The 20,268-nt window shown below is 40.8% G+C and overlaps 1 pseudogene; it reads right to left on the bottom strand.

Annotated features, from left to right (window-relative positions):
- Nucleotides 1-678: 678 nt before the first annotated feature.
- Nucleotides 679-20,268, bottom strand: part of LOC132224629 (transcription factor E2F6-like) — a 93,886-nt pseudogene continuing 74,296 nt past the window's right edge.

Below are 20,268 nucleotides of genomic sequence, written 5' to 3'. Positions count from 1 at the left end.
TCCTGTAGTTTTCCACATATAGGTCTTTTACCTCTGTAGTTAAGTTTATTCCTAGGTATCTTAATTATTTTGGTCCAATGGTAAATTGGATTGCTCTTTTAGTCTCTCTTTCTGTAAGTTCATTATTGGTGTATAGAAATGCCATAGATTTCTTGGCATTAATTTTGTATCCTGCTACATTGCCGAATTTATTTATTAATAATTAATAAATAATTTTTGATGGGGTCTTTAGGGTTTTCTATGTACAATGCCATGTCATCTGTGAATAAAGACAGCTTTACTTCTTCTTTTCTAATTTGGATGCCTTTTATTTCTTTGTCTTGTCTGATTGCAATGGGTACTACTTCCAGTACTATGTTGAACAGGAGTGGTGAGAGTGGGCCCATCTGTTTTAGTGATACCCTTTGTGATGAGGTTATTTCAGTAGGCATGATGTCTATTTCATTGACAAAAAGCAGTGAATAATTATAAAACGAGTTGTTTTATAATGTGAAAACCATAACTCTCCAGTAATGTAAGTAGTGAATTGCTCAAAAAACTACTGGCCTTAATGTTGCTACTGAGAATGAGGGAAATTCATGGGTCATTTATTGCTCTGAGAATCAAATTTGATGTATAGGTCATTGATAAGAATTTCTGACAATATCCAAAAACACTGATTAAACGAATTCTCAAATCCTAGCAGTTGCTCACTTCAAGCACTTCTTCACTTTGCTGTGGAGGATTTTTCTTTTTTTCTTTTTGCTAATCCTCACCCAAGGAAAATTTTTTCCATTGATGTTTTTAGAGAGAGAGTGGAAGAGGAGAGAGAGAGAGAGAGACCTGCAACCCTTTGGTGTGTGCCAAGGCTCTAAGCACTGAGGAAAACCGGCCAAGGCCAATATTTTATTTTTTATCAGGGTATTCTGGGTGGATATTTTTTAGATGAGGAGGTTCCTATACCTTCACACACCTTATTACTTGAGTAATCTGGATCTACTTCACACAAATAGACAGCGATGGACCCATTGGTGCTCCTTATACATACTGTGATGGAGTGTTCTCTGGCAACTGAAATGTCCAGTCTGAGTTCTGCTGGAACTTTAACTGCAATAACAATCTTTTCATGGAAGGCTTTAATGCTATGAATATCTTGATATGTCATATATGTTTGTATTTTATTTTATTTGTCACCTGTTAACACAAAACTGTGGAGCACAACCTTTAACTTATCTAGAGCATCCTCCATTGCTGATAAGTCAGAAAGTTCCTCCAGCAGTTTTTTGCTGTTGAAGCACTGCTCCAGAATTGTTAAGATTAGACCCTATCCATCAAATGTGATTCTTAGATTTTAAAAAAAAAAAACACAGGTCAATTCTACTTAAGACATTGGTGATTTCATACTCTCATTTTTGTTGCAATATTATTTACATCAAAAATACCCCCAGTGAGGTTGAAGCGGCCCCAGTGAGGTTGAAACTGCCCTGGTGAGGTCGGCATGGCCCCGGTGAGGTTGACACGGCCCCGGTGAAGTTGAAACAGCCCCAGTGAGGTAGGGACAGCCCTGGTGAGGTTGAAACAGCCCGGGTGAGGCCGGGACGGCACCGGTGAGGTTGAAACTGCCCCAGTGAGGTTGGGACAGGCCCGGTGAGGTTGAAAAAGCCCGGGTGAAGCTGAAATGGACCCAGTGAAGCTGAAATGGCCCCTGTGAGGTCTGGATGGCCCCAGTGAGACTCAGAGGAGACGCAGAGCGGAAAATGCAAAGGTGCGGAGGTACGCACAGAGTGGGCTGGTAGCTGAGGGTGAGGTTGTCGTTTTCAATCAGGAGGGAGTCTCAGATTCTGAGCTCCAGTTCTGGGCGAGTCTCTAGGGACCCAGACTCAAACGGGAGAAGCTGGACTGTTTGGCATCGGTCGGAACGGGAGGGCAGCTTTCTCTACGAGATTGGCAGTGGTTGCTGGGACTCTGAGAGGCAGAGCCTCTGGGGACAGGACTGAGAGCAGCCATAACTGCTCCCTCCACCCGCTCTGTTGATCCCATGCGACCCGCCCCGCCCAAGCCCTGCACAGTGCCATTTGACAGATAGCCTCAGGCAAAGGCTAGATTATCACCTCCCTAGAGGACAGAAGTTTTCCCACTGCAGACACAGCTGATTCTCACAGCCAGTTGGCCTGGAGGTCAAATCCCCGTAGTATTAACCACAACAATCAAGGCTTAACTACAACAAGACTGTGCACAAAGACCACTAGGGGGTGCACCAAGAAAGCATACAAAATGTGGAGACAAAGAAACAGGACAAAACTGTCAATGGAGGATATTGAGTTCAGAACCACACTTTTAAGGTCTCTCAAGAACTGTCTAGAAGCTGCCGATAAAGTTATTGAGATCCCCAAGAAATCTAATGAGACCCTCGATGTTATGATAAAGAACCAACTAGAAATTAAGCATACACGGACTGAAATAACAAATATTATACAGACGCCCAACAGCAGACCAGAGGAGTGCAAGAATCAAGGCAAAGATTTGAAATGCGAAGAAGCAAAAACACCCAACCAGAAAAGCAAAATGAAAAAAGAATCTGAAAATACGAAGATAGTGTAAGGAGCCTCTGGGACAGCTTCAAGTGTACCAACATCAGAATTATAGGGGTGCCAGAAGATGAGAGAGAGCAAGATATTGAAAACCTATTTGAAGAAATAATGACAGAAAACTTCCCCTACCTGGTGAAAGAAATAGACTTACAAGTCCAGGAAGCGCAGAGAAACCCAAACAAAAGGAATCCAAGGAGGACCACACCAAGACACATCATAATTAAAATGCCAAGAGCAAAAGACAAAGAGAGAATCTTAAAAGCAGCAAGAGAAAGAAACTCAGTTACCAACAAGGGAATACCCATACGACTGTCAGCTGATTTCTCAACAGAAACTTTGCAGGCCTGAAGGGATTGGCAAGAAATATTCAAAGTGATGAATGCCAAGAACCTACAACCAAGATTACTTTATCCAGCAAAGCTATCATTCAGAACTGAAGGTCAGATAAAGAGCTTCACAGATAAGGAAAAGCTAAAGGAGTTCATCACCACCAAACCAGTATTATATGAAATGCTGAAAGGTATCCATTAAGAAGAGGAAGAAGAAGAAAAAGGTAAAAATACAAATTATGAACAACAAACATGCATTTATCAACAAGTGAATCTAAGAATCAAGTGAAAAAATAATCTGGTGATCATAATAGAATCAGGGACATATAAAGGGAATGGACTGACTATTCTTGGTGGGGGGGGGGGGAAGAGGTTTGGGAGATGCGGGAAGAGACTGGACAAAAATCGTACACCTATGGATGAGGATAGTGGGTGGGGAGTGAGGGTGGAGGGTGGGGCGGGAACTGGGAGGAGGGGAGTTATGGGGGGAAAAAAGAGGAACAAATGTAATAATCTGAACAATAAAGATTTAATTAAAAAAAAAACCTCGAATAGCTGCAGCAATCCTGAGAAAGAAGAACAAAGTAGGTGGGATCTCAATACCAGATATCAAACTGTAATACAAAGCCACTGTACTTAAAACAGCTTGGCACTGGCTCAAGAACAGACCTATAGATCAATGGAATAGAATAGAGAACCCAGAAATCTACCCGAACCACTATGCCCAATATTCGACAAAGGAGGCAAGAGCATACAATGGAGTCAAGACAGTCTCTTCAATAAATGGTTTTGGGAAAATTGGACAGATACATGCAAAAGGATGAAACTAGACCACCAACTCACACCATACACAAAAATAAACTCAAAATGGATAAAGGATTTATACTTAAGACGGGAAACCTTAAAAATACTAGAGGAATCCACAGGCAGCGAAATCGCAGACATATGCCAAAGGAATTTCTTCTCTGATAATGGTCCTAGGGCAATGGAAACTAAAGAGAAAATAAACAAGTGGGACTACATCAAAATAAACAGTTTTTGCACTGCAAAGGAAACCATCCACAAAACAAGAAGACGACCCACTACATGGGAGAACATATTTGCCAATGATATCACCGATTAGGGTTTAATCTCCAATATTTACAAGGAACTCATGAAAGTTAACAATAGAAAGATAAACAATCCAATCAAAAAATGGGCAATGGACCTAGATAGACACTTTCCGAAAGAGGACATACAGAAGGCTAAAAGACATATGAAAACATGCTCAAAGTCACTAATCATCCAAGAGATGCAAATAAAACTACAATGCGGTATCATCTCACACCTGTCAGAATAGCTATTATCAACAAATCAACAAACAACAAGTGTTGGAGAGGATGTGGAGAAAAAGGAACCCTTCTGCACTGCTGGTGGGAATGCAGACTGGTGCAGCCACTGTGGAGAACAGTATGGATCTTCCTCAAAAAACTAAAAATGGAACTCCCATTTGTCCCTGTGATCCCACTTCTAGGAACATGTCCTAAGAAGCCAGAAACGCCAATCAGAAAGGATATATGCACTCCTATGTTCATAGCAGCACAATTCACCATAGCTAAGATTTGGAAACAGCCTAAGTGCCCATCAGCAGATGAGTGGATTAAAAAACAGTGGTACATCTACACAATGGAATACTATGCTGCAGTAAAAATGAAGGAACTCTTGCCTTTTGCAACAGCATGGATGGAACTGGAGAGCATTATGCTAAGTGAAATAAGCCAGTCAGAGAAAGATAAATAGCTCATGATTTCAATCATTTGTGGAATATAGAAAACAACATAGAGTGATGAACAGGTACAGATCCAAAGACAGAGAAACAGTGATCAGACTATTAATCCCCAGAGGGAAAGTAGGGGAGGGAGGGGGCAAGGGGAAGGGATGAACCAAAGGACTTGTATGCATGCATATAAGCCAAACCAATGGACATGGACAACAGGGGGATGAAAGCATGAGTCGGGGGGGGGGGGCAAGGATGGGTTTTTTAATGGGGGGATGAGGACACACTTGTAATACCTTAACTAATAAAGAATTTAAAAAAATAAAAAAATAAAAGCTTAAAACAAAAAAAAAGAAAGAAAGAAAGAAAGAAAGAAAGAAAGAAAGAAAGAAAGAAAGAAAGAAAGAAAGAAAGACCCTAACTTAACTCTGGTGCCATGTCACATATAGAAATTTTTTGATATTTGCAACCATAGTAAAACAAAGATTTATATTTTTGATATTTATTTTATATATTTAAATGCCATTTAACAAAGAAAAATCAACCAAAAAAATGAGTTCATGTGTCATCTCTGACATCACTGTCCAAAAGGATTAGTAAGGAGAAGGGGAAGTACCCTCTCATAGTCCTCAGAGCAGCCCTATGCTTGCTTCTGTCTGTTTTCTCTTTGTAAATCCCATTTTGGTTTTCTACAATCTTTCTTATGGTGGCCTGCCTTTTTGTAGTAAAAACAGACTCCTTTCTCTCCTTTTCTAATAGACTTCCAAGTAGAACTGGCTTGGTTGCTTAATTGTTGAAGCTGTAAGTTCATAATTTGGGTAACTTTATCTTTTTCTTTCTTTTGGACAGTTTTAGATAGCTGATCAGCCAGAATAGCCAGTTAATCAGCATGGGTAGTCTGCCAGTTTAATTTATGTTGTTTGATCAGAGTTACAAGTTCTTCATCTAGTCCAGTGGTTCTCAACCTGTGGGTCGCGACCCCTTTGGCGGTCGAACGACCCTTTCACAGGGGTCGCCTAAGACCATCCTGCATATCAGATATTTACATTATGACTCATAACAGTGGCAACATTAAAGTTATGAAGTAGCAACGAAAATAATTTTATGGTTGGGTCACAACATGAGGAACTGTATTTAAAGGGCCAGAAGGTTGAGAACCACTAATCTAGTCCTTCCAAAAATGCTGAATTTAGTAAGGGATCATTTTGATGATCCTTGAAACTTTCTGGCAACAGACCTGAATATCGTTTGAAAGTCTTTTCAAAATGTTCAAAGAAATCAAGCACTGGTTCATCAGGCTTTCTTTTACATTGCTGGATCTTTGTCCAGTCCATTCTCTGAGGAAAAATTTCAGGTATGGCTTGATAAAGCTGGTGGGCCAATCCCCAGCATTTTTCTCTGTCTGTCTCTGTTGTAAAAAATCATCTACAGGAGTATGCCAGTGAACCTTATTCAGCCATTCTGTTGTTTTGCTTTCAGAAACTAGTAGGTGCATTAATTGGAACAGGTCAGAATAGCCAGGATCATATGTTCTAACAGTTAAATCAAATTCCTTTGCAACCCCATCACGGTCCTGTAGAGGGTCAGAAAAATCTTTAGTTAGGTTTCTTAATTCTGTTCTAGTCCAAGGAACACATACAATTGCTGCATCCCTTCTACCTGAGACAGGCTTTTCCCTGAAAGCAGCTGCTAGAATTCTTGAATTATCTTTCTCTAAATTCTCATTTTTCCCTAGGTCAGCAGGGAATGGTAGTTGAGGAGATATAGAAGAAGGAAGAAGAGAGGTGAAGGGCAAGTCTGCACAAAGGGTATAGTGGAGGAGCAGTAGAAGGAGCCGGGGGGGGGGGGGGATGGGGTCTTGGCACTTACTTGCTTCAGAAGCCTTCTTTAGTTCAGAGACAGTCTCCAAAATTTTCTTATTAACTTCATGTAGGGAAGATATTTTATCCGATCCTCTCCTAGAAGCCTCTAATTTCCAATCAAGATAAGCTTCCCATTCATTTAATTTAATTTTAGAACTGGCTTTTTCTAATTGAGCATGCAGAAAAAATCACTTTGGAGGTGTCAAAAGTTCCCCACTTTGGCCATTTCAAGTTGATATCATTTTTAGTTAAATTTTCCCATTTTTTTTAGATACTTGCAAGTTGAAATTCTATATGAATTGTACATGTACCCTGCTGGAGTGTTAACAGGGGCTGGGATTCTTGGGGTTTAGCAACCTCAGAGGTGCAATTTCCCATCTTTTAAAATTTATTATTATTATTGAATATCTGCAGAGTCTGAGCAAATTTTCTAGGTATGTTATGTAGTGGGTTGCAAAGTGTACTGCTTCTGGGTTGAGCTCCATGAAGCTCTCACCCCTTATGTCGCAATTCAACCCTCTTACATGTCTCGGTTTCTCTCCTGGCTGTCTAAGACAGCCAGAAGGACTCAGGGCGCTGGCTTACCAGGCCTTATGGGCGCTCTTCTGGATGAGTCAGTCAGCTAATTACAGTTGAGTTGGAATTTCCCTGTGGGGCTCCTGCACGTCATGAGAGATGATCTTGGACACCTCCACAAAGGTTCTTAGTCGCCTAAGAACACCCGAGAATCAGGCAGGAGGGAGGATGTGCCCCTTTATCTTCGGAGCTGAATGAGTTCAGCTCTCATTCATACAGTGAAGGTTTTTTGTTTTTTTGTTTGTTTTTGTTGTGTTTGTTTTTGTTTTGTTTTGCTCAGACTCTCAGAAAGCAATTCCAATTGAAGAGCCGAAATCAAAACCAGCCACCCATTTTTTTTGTTTTTTGTATTTTTTCTCCAGTCTTGCCTTAGGCTATTAACCCTTAGGTTCTATTAACCCTTAATCTTAGTTCCACCTCCAGGATTTTACACTTGATCTTAGCCAAAAGGCCGAGAAGCGATACACCTCCAGGATTTTAAAATACAGCTCAAATAAAGTCAGACCCTCTACCAAAGCAAGGGAAGGTCCTGGTCCAAGAGACAACTCACCCAAATTCACCTGATATTGTGGGGAGCCGGCGGGCTTAATGGGCCCCTTGCTGGATCCTAGCACCAAGTCTGAGTCCGCAAGGTAGTCCTGGGTGAGCTTCTTTGGAATCCTGCCACGACTACACCAAGTAATGTTAATGTAAAAAAAGAATTCAGACCTGCAAAGAATTTTTGTGAATTTATTTGAGCCAACCTGTCGACATATGCTGGGAAGCAGAACTTCAATGAATTGAGATAATGCTCTGGAGAATGGAAGGTTACATCTGTATTTATACATAGCAATCAAAGGAAAGGGACATAGGTAAGTTACAAGAAATTAATTGGTGATAGATTAAGGAGGTGGTATAAAGCAAAGTGGGGAAACCTCTGGGATAGGGTAAAAAGTGAAATGATGGACATATGCTTCTTTTACATAGATGGATACAGGATAATTTAACATAATTAACAGTTGACAATTAACTTGATAACAATAACAATGAGGGAATGTCCTTGTGCCATTTGTTGTGCCCTGAGGGATCCGGGGGGGGGGGGAGGAAGTTACAAGTTTCCCAGACATCTCACAGATATGTTATCTTAGAGGCAAAAAGGCAAATGGTCTCAATAAAGATCTAAGTTGATCTTTGTCAGGGAAAATATTGGCCTAGGACATGACTACCCACCATAACCTGTTTGCAGTTAAATATTTAATTTTCAGACCATCTTTTGTGGTTATTTTAGGTCTCTGAGTTTGCAAGACTGCCACACAGGCCTCCCCTGAGCTTGTCAGGTTAGCATGTGGCTCCTTTCATCCATAGAATAGAGACTTGAATGAAGTGAAGGAACAAGCTTGGGAGATATCTGGGGAAAGATAATTCCAGAAATGAACGTCTGTAAGTGGAAAGGTCCTGAGGAGGGAGCATGGTTGGTAGAGGATGTGATGGGGAAGTGTATGGTTGAAGAGGAATATATCATGTAGGATTATTTACAGAATTTTTAGCTTTTACTCTGAGATAAGGAATGATTACAGGAATTTGAACATAGAAATGACATTATTTGACTTGTGTTTTAAAATAATTTTTCTGGCTTATCTATGGTAAACTCTAGAGGGGCAACAAATGAAGAAATATAGGATCATGGCAGTTAAATCATAGTAGAAGAAGTAAATACCAGAGATTGGGAAAAGAAGAGTGACTAGGACTTGGCTATGTGTCAGTATGAATCATTGCTAAATGAAAAGCATAGATACTGCTCAAGTGGTAGAGTTGGAGAGCCTGGGCAACAATAGGCCACAAATAAGACTCAAAAAACACTGAATGGATGAGGCAATTTTTTAAAAAAATAAGCTTTTATTGATTTCAGTGAGATGAAGGGAGAGAGAGAGAGAAAGAGAAACATCAATGATGAGAGAGAGAGAAGCATCAGTTGGCTGCCTCCTGCTACTGAGGATCAAGCCTGCAATCTGGACAAGTGACCTGACCGGGAATCAAACCAGTGACCTCTTGGTTTATTGGTTGATGCTCAACCACTTAGCCACACCATCCAGGCAGAAGAGGGTATTTTTAGCAGGCAATACTTTGAGACCAGCCAATTGAGAATAGAAGTGATGGGACTTCCACATTGAGATGTCTTCCTGAGGGAAATATGGTAGGGACCAGAGCACAGAAAAGAGATCATTGCAAGCGGGAGATATTTGATAATCAAGCCATGGAAGCTTGGCATACCATGAGGAGAGGAGAGTGGAAAAAAAGCAGAGAGCCAAGAATGGAGAAGTGTGTGTTCCTATAGGAACCTAATCCCTCATTTGCCACCAATTCCAGACCCATACTTAGAATCATAGGAAATTGAAGCCTAGAGGACCCTTTGAAATTATGATGTGGCCCACTTTGCCTCAATTGTGCAGGTGTGAAAAAGTGAAGCCTTGAAAGAAAATGGAATTTATTCAAGGTTACACAATGTCAGAGGAAGGGCTAGAACTCACACTAGTTGTAAATATATAACACTACCACTTATGTTATACATCCCCTAATTCTACAGATTCTGTTCAATCACCCTAAGAAGTGTATTTGGAAGAAACCCCTGGGCAGTGTAGAGCTGTTTTGTCTTTACTGAGCTGTGATTTCTCTCTCTAAATATAAAGCCAATATAATTGGTCAGTCTACTGTAACAGCAAAGCATGCACTTGAAGATCAAGACTGTATCCACTGGTTGTATACATGCACAAATAATGGGGAACAAACAAAAAGATGAACAAAGAGTATGCCACCAGCTTTTTTATTAAGTTTCTTGGACTCTGGTTCTTAAAGTGACCAAAGAAAAGGAAGTTAGACAGTTGTGGTGACTGTGAGTGGGCGGATGTGATATATACACACTGTCCAAATTTCATGAGTTTCCTACCCCCACCCACTCTCCCCATTAACTTGGAGAATTAAGCAAGAGACACTGCCTAATGCCTAAGAAGATCTCTTGCAGGCTGGAGATGCCAGCCTTTCCCTACACCACCTCCTGAATGGACCTTCAATTTAATTCCAATTCATTTAATCAAAAGGTTTTATTAGTGACTTGTGTCAGCTTTGTGTTACTTACAGGAACTGTCTCCTTTACTTAATCCTTATAACAAGGCTATAAGAAAGGTACTAATTTTACTCACATTTTGCATATGTCGAGGGTAAGGCTCAGGGAATGTAGATAACTTTCCTTAGGCTCCAAGGCTAGTTTGAAGTGGAGCTGGGAATGGAACCTATGAGCACCTGTTCTGGCTACCACTATTCAAGACTACATCTTGTACTATGAGGTCCATCTCTGTAATTCTGAGCCCAGGTCAGGGCCTGGTATGTGTTTAGTATTTGTTATATCACCTTCCACAAAATGAATGTGGAAGGCAATATAACTAGGAGTTTAAAGTAATATAAAACAATAAGAGAATGAAGGATTAAATCCACAAAGGGCCAGGAAGGATACTGAGGAGGAGGTGATGGCATTTAAAATAGACTTTGAAGATTTGGTAGGTCTTATATAGGAAGAATTGGGAACAATTAAAGGAATTATTTCAAGCTAAAGTTAAAGGTGAAGTGGGGCCATTTGTGTGTAAATGGATGGTTTTCTCTTCAGCATTTATAGCCTCATATTTCAGACTTCAACCCTAAGACATAAGCAGATGTTTGGCCACAGGACAGGATTTGACCCATGGTATACCGAAAGCTATGTAATAGCACACCATATAATAAAATGGTTACTGTATTAAGCATAAGTTTACATTTCCTGAGGATTTCAAGAAGGTGTCTTTGATCATCTTGGTAGGTAGAAACAAATAAGCCAGCATTAAAATTTCCTTTTAAAATAGGTAAATTAGTAGAATCAGAAAATAGATTAGCTGTTGCATAGGGCTGGGTGACAGGGGGAATGAGGAGTGACTGCTGATAGGTACAAGGTTTCTTTTGGAGTTATGAAAGTATTTGGTATGAGTGGGGGGTGGTGGGCAATGGGGTGATAAGGACACATATGTAATACCTTAATCAATAAATAAAAAAGATAATAATACAATTGATTATGGTGATGGTTGCACAAAAATCTTTGAATTGTAATCTTTAAATAGGTGTATTTTTGGTCTGCATATTACATCTCAATAAAGCTGTTAAAAATTCATTACAGTTTTGGAGAATCTTTAAAGGCCCGGGAAAAGTTTACAATACAATGTCAAGCAATAAAGAAGAATATGAAACTATACATGCATAATCCCAGTTAGATTAAAAACATGATGAACTTGTGTTTAATTTTTTTTCTTTTAAGTTTTCTGTATTTTCCCTTTATCTCAATTATCATGTTTTCTTTTTATAATTATATATGTGGAAAATAAGCATCAAATGTTAATACTTGTTTTTAATTGGTTAAAAACAATTTAAATTTTCTCTTTTGTACTTGTTATTTTTCATAAATTTCAAGTCAGTTTATCTACAATTAAAATTCATTATTTTATCTGAATCATAAATTTTTATTTTTAAATCATTTTTATTTTTAATTACAGTTGGAAAATATTATTATACTAGAAGCTCAATGCATGGATTCATGCACATTGAAAGTAAATTAATTAGAAGGTGGCCAGTGGGGCTGGACTGCGCAAGATGGGCAGGACATGCCCTAGAGCCAACCTCCCGCGGCCCCTCCCTGGCCAGCTGCACCTGGTGCAGTGCCAGGGCTTGAAGGGTGTGTACAGAGTGAGCAGGGTCCCTCTGGCAGGTGGGGTCCCTTGGCCTGGCCTGTGGGGATTGGGCCGGAACCAACAGTCCAACATCCCCTGAGGGGTCCCGGTGTGCGAGAGGGCACTCTGCAAAGTTGCTGTTGCTCTGCAGCTCCTGTGTTGAGAGTCTGCTCTCTGGTGGTCAGTCTGCATCATAGCTATCAGCCAGTTGGCTGGTCACTTAGGCTTTTATATATATACTAGAGGCCCGGTGCACAAAAATTTGTGCACTCGGGGGAAGGGGGGGTCCCTCAGACCGGCCTGTGCCCTCTTGCAGTCTGGGACCCCTCGGGAGATAATGACCTTCTGGTTTAGGCCTGCTGCCGGGTGGCAGAGGGCAGGCCCAATCCCTAGGTGCAGCCCCTGGTCGGGCTCAGAGCAGGGCCGATTGGGGAGTTGGGGCGCCTTCCCCTGTCATGCACAGAGCAGGGAAGATTGGGAGGTTGCGATGCCACCCTCAGTCATGCTCAGGGTAGGGCCGATTGGGGGGTTGGGGCACCGCCCCCTGTCACACTCAAGGCAGGGTTGATGGGGAGGTTGCGGCACCACCCCCTGTCATGCACAGAGCAGGGCCCATCAGGGGGGTTGGGGCTCCATACCCTGTCATGCACAGAGCAGGGTCAATCAGGGGGTTGGGGAGCTCCCCCCTATCATGCACAGAGCAGGGCCGATCAGGGGGTTGAGGAGCTCCCCCCTGTCACTCAGAGTAGGGCCGATAGGGGAGTTGGGGCACCGCCCCCTGTCACACTCAGGGCAGGGCCGATCAGGGGGTTGGGGCGCCGCCCTCTATCACCCACAGAGCAGGGCCGATCAGGGGGTTGGGGCGACACCACTGTCACACTCAGGGCTGGGCAGATGGGGAGGTTATGGCTCTACCCCATCACACACAGAGCAGGGCCCGTGGGGGGGGGTTGGGGCACCGCCTTCTAACACCCACAAAGCAGGGCCGATCAGGTGGTTGGGGCGGCACCACTCTCATACTCAGGGCAGTGCCAATGGGGAGGTTATGGCTCTACCCCGTCACAAACAGAGCTGATCCCGGTGCCAGGAGGTCTCGCGGCTCCGCTGATCCCAGTGCTGGGAGGCATATTACCCTTTTACTATATAGAATAGAAGCCTGGTGCATGGGTGGGGCTGGCTGGTTTGCCCTGAAGGGTGTCCTGGATCAGGGTGGGGGTCCCCACTGGGTGCCTGGCCAGTCTGGCTGAGGGGCTGAGGGCTGTTTTCAGGCTGGGACTGAAGCTCCCAACTGCTCCTTTTTTTCTTTTCTTTTCTTTTTTTTTTATTCTGGGCCAGCTTTAGCTCTGAGGCCTCTGCTGCTGAAAACAGGTTTCTGGCCTTTGTTTACCATCTGTATTTGATACAATGTTGTGGTCCAGCTGGCTGAAGCTCTGCTGAGTAAAGCAGGTTTCTGGGTTTTTTTTTTAGCTTCTTTATTCGCAACATAGTTGCTGAGAGTTGCAGCTGAGAGGCCGGCAAGTCAGGCGTGGAACGTTGGAGTTCTCTGTCACTGAAGCAAGCAAGCCTCCCTGTTCGCATCAGCTGCCTGGCTGCCGGCAGCCATCTTGGCTGCCAGTTAATTTGCATATCTCGTCCCTACTCTGTGACAGTGGGATTAGCCAATGGGAAGGGTAGCGGAGTGACACTAATTACCATGTTTCTCTTTTATTAGTGTAGATATATACTGGAGGCCTGATGCATGAAAATTCGTGCAAGAATAGGCCTTCCTTCCCCCAGCTGCTTGCACCAGCTTTCCTCCAGCATCTGGGATGCGGGCTCTCCTCCTCCGGCTGCCGCAGGCACCTGGGACTTGGCTGTCTTCCCTCCTGCCCTGGCTTCATCAGGAAGGATGTCCAGAATGATGTACGGAAGGACATATGGTCTAATTAGCATATTACCCTTTTATTATTATAGATTAGATGCCTAGCACATGAAATTCGTGCACGGGGGCGGGGGGGAGAAGTCCCCTCAGCCCAGCCTGCACCCTCTCCAATCCAGGACCCCACAGGGGATTGGGCCTAAACCAGCAGTCGGACATCCCTCTCACATCTGGGACCGCTGGCTCCTAACTGCTCACCCGCCTGACTGCCTGATCACCCCTAACTTCCCTCCCTGCCAGTCTGATCACTCCTAACTGCCTCTGCCTGCCAGCCTGATCATCCCTAACTGCCCCTCCTGCCAGCCTGGTTGCCTCCACCTGTCCCCCCTCCATCCTGGTTGTTCCCAACTGCCCCCCTCCCCGCTGGCCTGGTCACCTCACGCAGCCTGCTGTTCAGTCATTTGGTCATCCCTCACTACCCCCCCTGCCAGCCTGGTCACCCAATGCAGCCTGTTGTTCGGTCATCTGTCTGGGTTTTTTTGGTAGTGATGGCCCCTGGCTTTTTATATATTAGGATAGATTATTGACTATAGTCCCTATGCTGTACTTTACATCCCTGTGACTATTCTATTACTGCCAATTTGTACTTTTTAACCCCTTTACCTTTTTCACCCAGTCCCCCAACCCCCTCCCATTTGGTAATTATAAAAATGTTCTCTTTATCTATTTCATATAATACTGGTTTGGTTATTTTAATATTCAGAAAAAAATGAATGCATTAAAAATACCATGAAATATTCATTGTATATTCATTGTATCTACAAATAAATAAAATAATTTAAAATAATCAATAAAAATGAGCAATAATTAGGTGACAACCTGCCCAAGAAATAATATACTTGGTTAGTAAATACATGGGAATAAACAAAGCCCTGCTTATAACAGAAGAAAGATGAAAACAATGGATACTTCCATTGTTAGTGGAGGAGAGTCACTCTCTCATGGGGATGACCAGAGTATAAGATTGGTGCCAATATTTTAGAAGGCAATTTCACAATATTTATAAAGATAAACAGATTTACTGTGCTATTAAAGTTTTAGAATATCATTCTTTCTACAGAAGCATTTAGACAAGTGTACAATGAAATACAAACAAGGATGCTTAGTTCATCATTGATTATAATAAAGAAAAAAATAGAAGCAACCTAAATGTCCATCAATATAGAAGTGAATATGTCCATCAATCTGAACCATAATTTAGAATTATTTAGTTCATCAATATCTATAGTAATAAAAGCATAATATGCTAATTAGACCAGACAGCCAAACGACCTTTCAGATGTCATTCTGGACATCCTTCCACACGATGCCATGGTGGTGGGGGCAGAGGCAGAGGTGGTTAGGGGCAATCAGGCAGGCATGTGAGCAGTTAGGGGTAATCAGGCAGGCAGGCAGAGTGGTTAGGGGTGATGAGGCAGGCAGAGTGGTTAGGGGAGATCAGGCAGTCAGGCAGGTGAGCGATTAGGAGCCAGTGGTGTCCGACTACCAGTTTAGACCCAATCCCACAAGGATCCCTGCAGGATCAGGCCTAATCCAGCAGTCAGACATCACTGAAGGGGTCCCAGATTACGAGAGGGTACAGGCCGGGTTGAGGGACACCCCCCCCATGTACAAATTTCATGCACTGGGCTTCTAGTAATAAATAATGCTATAGGAAGAGATTAACCAAAGAGTTTATATGCATATATGCCTAACCCATGGACACAAACAATAGTGCAATGAAGGCCTAGGGCAGGGGTCCTCAAACTACGGGCCACATGCAAATACAAATATTGTATTTGTTCCTGTTTTGTTTTTTTACTTCAAAATAAGATATGTGCAGTGTGCATAGGAATTTGTTCATAGTTTTTTTTTTTTAAACTATAGTCTGGCTCTCCAACGGTCTGAGGGACAGTGAACTGGCCCCCTGTTTAAAAAGTTTGAGGACCCTTGGCCTAGGGGGTAGACAGCAGGTATGGAGCAGAAGGGATCAGTGAGGGATCAAAGAGCGGACATCTGTAATACTTTCAATACTAAAGATAAATGTAAAAATATATCACTTAGAAAAAAATGAATATTTAAACTTCCTAAAAAAAGCATACAACTATTAAAAACAATGGGGTAAATAATGTGTACAAATACAGAAAGATGTCTACTACATATATTTATTTGATGAAAGCAATTTTTAAAGAGGATGCATAATATGAGTCCATTTAAAAATAAATAAATAAGTTAATATATGCATAGTACAACTCTCAGCGGTTCACAACCTATGGGTCACGAACAATGAAAATACATCCTGCATATCAGATATTTACATTATGATTCATAACAGAAGCAAAATTACAGTTATGAAGTAGCAACAAAAATAATTTTATGGTTGGGGGTCGCCACAACATGAGGAACTGTATTAAAGGGTTGTGGCATTAGGAAGGTTGAGAACCACTGGTAGGGCAAATGACAAACTGTAATTGATAGGGTGAATTTATGAGGGATTTTCATTTTCTCCTAATGAGGAAGATTTCATCAATCCTACAGTAGCTACTTATTAAGGCATGGAACCTCATATAAGTTATTTTATCTCTCTAGCCTCAGTTGTTATATGTAAGAGAAAGCTAAAAGGTGTACATATTTCATGGGGTTTTCTTAACAATAAAATGAAAATGCTCAACTAATGTTAGCTATGCTGCTTTGTACTGTTCTAATTTTTAATAATTTTCCTGCATTGCTCCTGAAACCAGAAAAAAAGTAGAAAAATAGGCTAAATATCATATTACTAAACAATGACTGCCTTAACAATGAGATCAAGGAAGAAATAAAAAGCTACCTACCTTGAAACAAATGAAAGTGAGAACACAACAACCCAAAACCTATGGTATACAGTGAAAGCAGTCTTAAGAGGACAATTATTAGCATTTTAGGCCTACCTCATTAAACAAGAAAAATGTCAAATAAACAACCTAACTTTATACTTAAAGAAACTGGGGAGAAACACACACACAGACAAAGCCCAAAATGAGTGGGAGGAAGGAAATAAGAAAGATCACAAGAGAAATAAACAAAATAGAGTTTAAAAACACAATACTAAACATCAATGAAATGAAGACCTGGTTCTTTGAAAACATAAACAAGATTAACAAACATTTAAGCAGACTCATCAGGGAGAAAAGAGAGAGGGCCCAAATAAATAAATAAATAAAATGAAAGAAAAGAAGACACAAAAGACAGCAAAAAATACAAAGGATTGTAACAAAATATTATGAACAATTATATGCCAACAAATTGGACAATCTGTAAGAAAAGGATAAATTCCTAGAAACATACAATCATCCAAAACTAAATAAAAGTAATCAAGTAATATGAATAGTTTACAATGAATTAAATTTAAGCAATAATTTAAAAAATTCCCCCCAAAATAAAAGGGAATGGGTTCACAAGTGAATTTTACCAAACATTCCAAAAAGAATTAACACCCATAAGTCTAAAAATATTTCAAAAATTTGAAAAGAGGAAAAACTTCCAAGGTCATTTTAGGAGACCAGCATTAGCCTAATTTCAAAACCAGGTAAAGACACTTCAAAGAAAGAAAATTATAGGCCATTATTTCTGATGAATATAGATGGTAAAATCCTCAACAAAATATTACCAAACTGAATCCAGCAATACACTAAAAGGATCAGACACCATGATTAAGTGGGATTTATCCTGGGGATGCAAGATTGGTACAATATTTGCAAGTCAATAAAGGTGATACACCACATAAAGAAATGGAGGAAAAAATCCTAGAGACATGATTATGTCAACAGATGCAGAAAAAGCATTTGACAAAATCCAGCACCCATTTTCTAATTAAATTAAATGTATTGGGGTGACATTGGTTAACACATTATATAAGTTTCAAGTTCTATCATATATCATCTGTATTTGGCACTGTGTGCTCGTCAATAATTTCTTTTTTAAATCTTTATTGTTGAGATTATGACAGATGTCCCTCTTTTTTCCTCCCTCCACCCAGTTCCTGCCCCATCCCAGGGCTGCGCCACTCTATTGTCTGTGTTCAAAGGTAATGCATATATGCATATATGATCTTTGTTTAATCTTCCCCTGCAACGCCTTCACTCTGAGAATCGTTAGTCTGTTCCATTTTCATGCCACTGATTCTATTTTATTTACAAGTTTATTCTGTTCATTAGATTTATTATTTGTTCATTTCAATTTTTGGATTAAATTGATGATAGGTATGTATTTGTTGCTATTTTGTTGTTCATATTTTTGTCTTTTTCTTTTCCTTCTTCTTCCTATTCTTTTCTTTTCTTTTTATTTCTTTATTGATTAAGGTATTACATATGTGTCCTTATCTCTGCCATTATATCCCCAAACCCCCTCTCATGCCCTCACCCCCATGTTGTCTGTATCCATTGCTTAGGCTTATATGCATGGATACAAGTCCATTGATTGATCTCTCCCCCTTACCTCCACCCTCCCCTACCTTCCCTCTGAGGTTTGAAGGTCTGATGGATGCTTCTTTATCTCTGGATCTGTTTTTGTTCATCAGTTTATGTTGTTCATTATATTCTACAAATGAGTGAGATCATGTGATATTTATCTTTCTTCAATTGGCTTATTTTGCTTAGCATAAGGCTCTCCAGTCCCACCCATGCTGTTGCAAATGGTAAGAATTCTTTCTTTTGTGAAGTATTCATCTTATATACGAACTGTTATTTGAAATTTTAACCCTGATAGTATGGCTTCTGTCTTAAATAATAAGGAAAATAAGACGACTCCCATTCCAGAGAGGCCGTAAACTATGCCCCAGACAGAGTTGTCAGTGCTGACACCCAGACAGTTGCCAGGCCTTGCGATATGGTCTCATGGCCCCTTCCAAGCATGCAGTCCTTCTTTCTCAGAAGGCCCAGAAGTCTCATTCCAAATTTGGAGACAAAGGACTGGAAAAAGTATAAATAAAGAGAGTTTCCTCCATATTGGGGGCCCAGAATTTGAAAGACGCATTTTTCTCTGGGCCTGCACAGAATTTAATAATAAAACATAACTCCTGTAGTCATCACTGCAGTTCAGCCTTTGTTTCAGCAGGGTTCTGTAACTGTAGTTGCTGGCCAGCTTAATAAAGGCTCCTAAATCTTGACCTGAGCTTCTGGTGGTCGTCTCTGTGGGTGGCCCCATTACATTTTGTACCGCAGCATAGTATTCCAATAAGTAGATGTACCACAGTTTTTTAATCCACTCATCTACTTATGGGCACTTAGTCTGTTTCCAAATCTTATGTATGGTAAATTGTGCTGCTATGAACATAGGGGTACATACGTCTTTTCTGATTGGTGTTTCTAGTTTCTTGAAATATATCCCTAGAAGTGGGATCACTGGGTCAAATAGAAGTTCCATTTTTAGTTTTTTGAGGAAACTCCATACTGTTCTCCACAGTGGCTGCACCAGTCTGCATTCCCACCAGCAGTGCACAAGGTTCCATTTTTATCCACATCCCCTCTAACACTTGTCATTTGTTGATTTGTTGAAGATAGCCATTCTGGCTTGTGTGAGATGGTACCTCATTGTTGTTTTGATTTGCATCTCTTGGACGATTAGTGACTTTGAGCATGTTTTCATATGTCTTTTGGCCTTCCTTATGACTTCTTTAAAAAAGTATTTATTTAGGTCCGTTTCCCATTTTTTGATTTGGTTTTTTATCTATCTTTTGTTAAGTTGAATGAGTTCCCTAAAAATGTTGGAGATTAAACCCTTATTGGTGATAACATTGGCAAATATGTTCTCCCATGCAGTGGGCTTTCTTGTTGTTTTGTTGATGGGTTCTTTTGCTGTGCAGAAGCTTTTTATTTTGATGTAGTTCCATTTGTTTATTTTCTTTTTAGTTTCCATTGCACTAGGAGCAGTATCAGTGAAGACATTGCTCTGTCATATGTCTGAGATTTTGCTGCCTATGGATTCCTCAAGTATTTTTATTGTTTCCCATCTTATGTTTAAGTCCTTTATACATTTTGAGTTTATTTATGTGTATGGTGTGACTTGGTGGTCTAGTTTCATTTTTTGGCACGTATCTGTCCAATTTCCCCAAACCATTTATTGAAAAGACTGTCTTGATTCCATTGTATGTTCATGCCCCATTTGTCGAATATTAATTGAGCATAGTGATTTGGGTAGATTTCTGGGTTCTCTGTTCTATTCCATTGGTCTATATGTCTGTTCTTTTGCCAGTACCAGGCAGTTTTGAGAATAGTGGCTTTGTAATACAGCTTGATATCTGGTATTGAGATCCCACATACTTTGTTCTTCTTTCTCAGGATTGCTGCAGCTATTTGGGTTTTGTTTTTGTTTTTGTTTTTGTTATTGTTGTTGTTTTCCCCAGATGAATTTTAGGAAAGTTCCTTCTAGGTCTGTGAAATATGCTGTTGGTACTTTAATGGTATTTGAATCTATATATCGCTTTGGGTAGTATGGATATTTTGATGATGTTGATTCTACCAATCCATGAACACGGTATGTTCTTCCATCTGTTTATGTCCTCTTCTATCTCTTTTTTC

The sequence above is a fragment of the Myotis daubentonii genome, chromosome X (genome assembly GCF_963259705.1).
Source record: "Myotis daubentonii chromosome X, mMyoDau2.1, whole genome shotgun sequence".
Classification (NCBI taxonomy): Eukaryota; Metazoa; Chordata; class Mammalia; order Chiroptera; family Vespertilionidae; genus Myotis; species Myotis daubentonii.
Note: the sequence above shows the minus strand (reverse complement) of the source record. Positions and strands in the feature narration are given on the sequence as shown.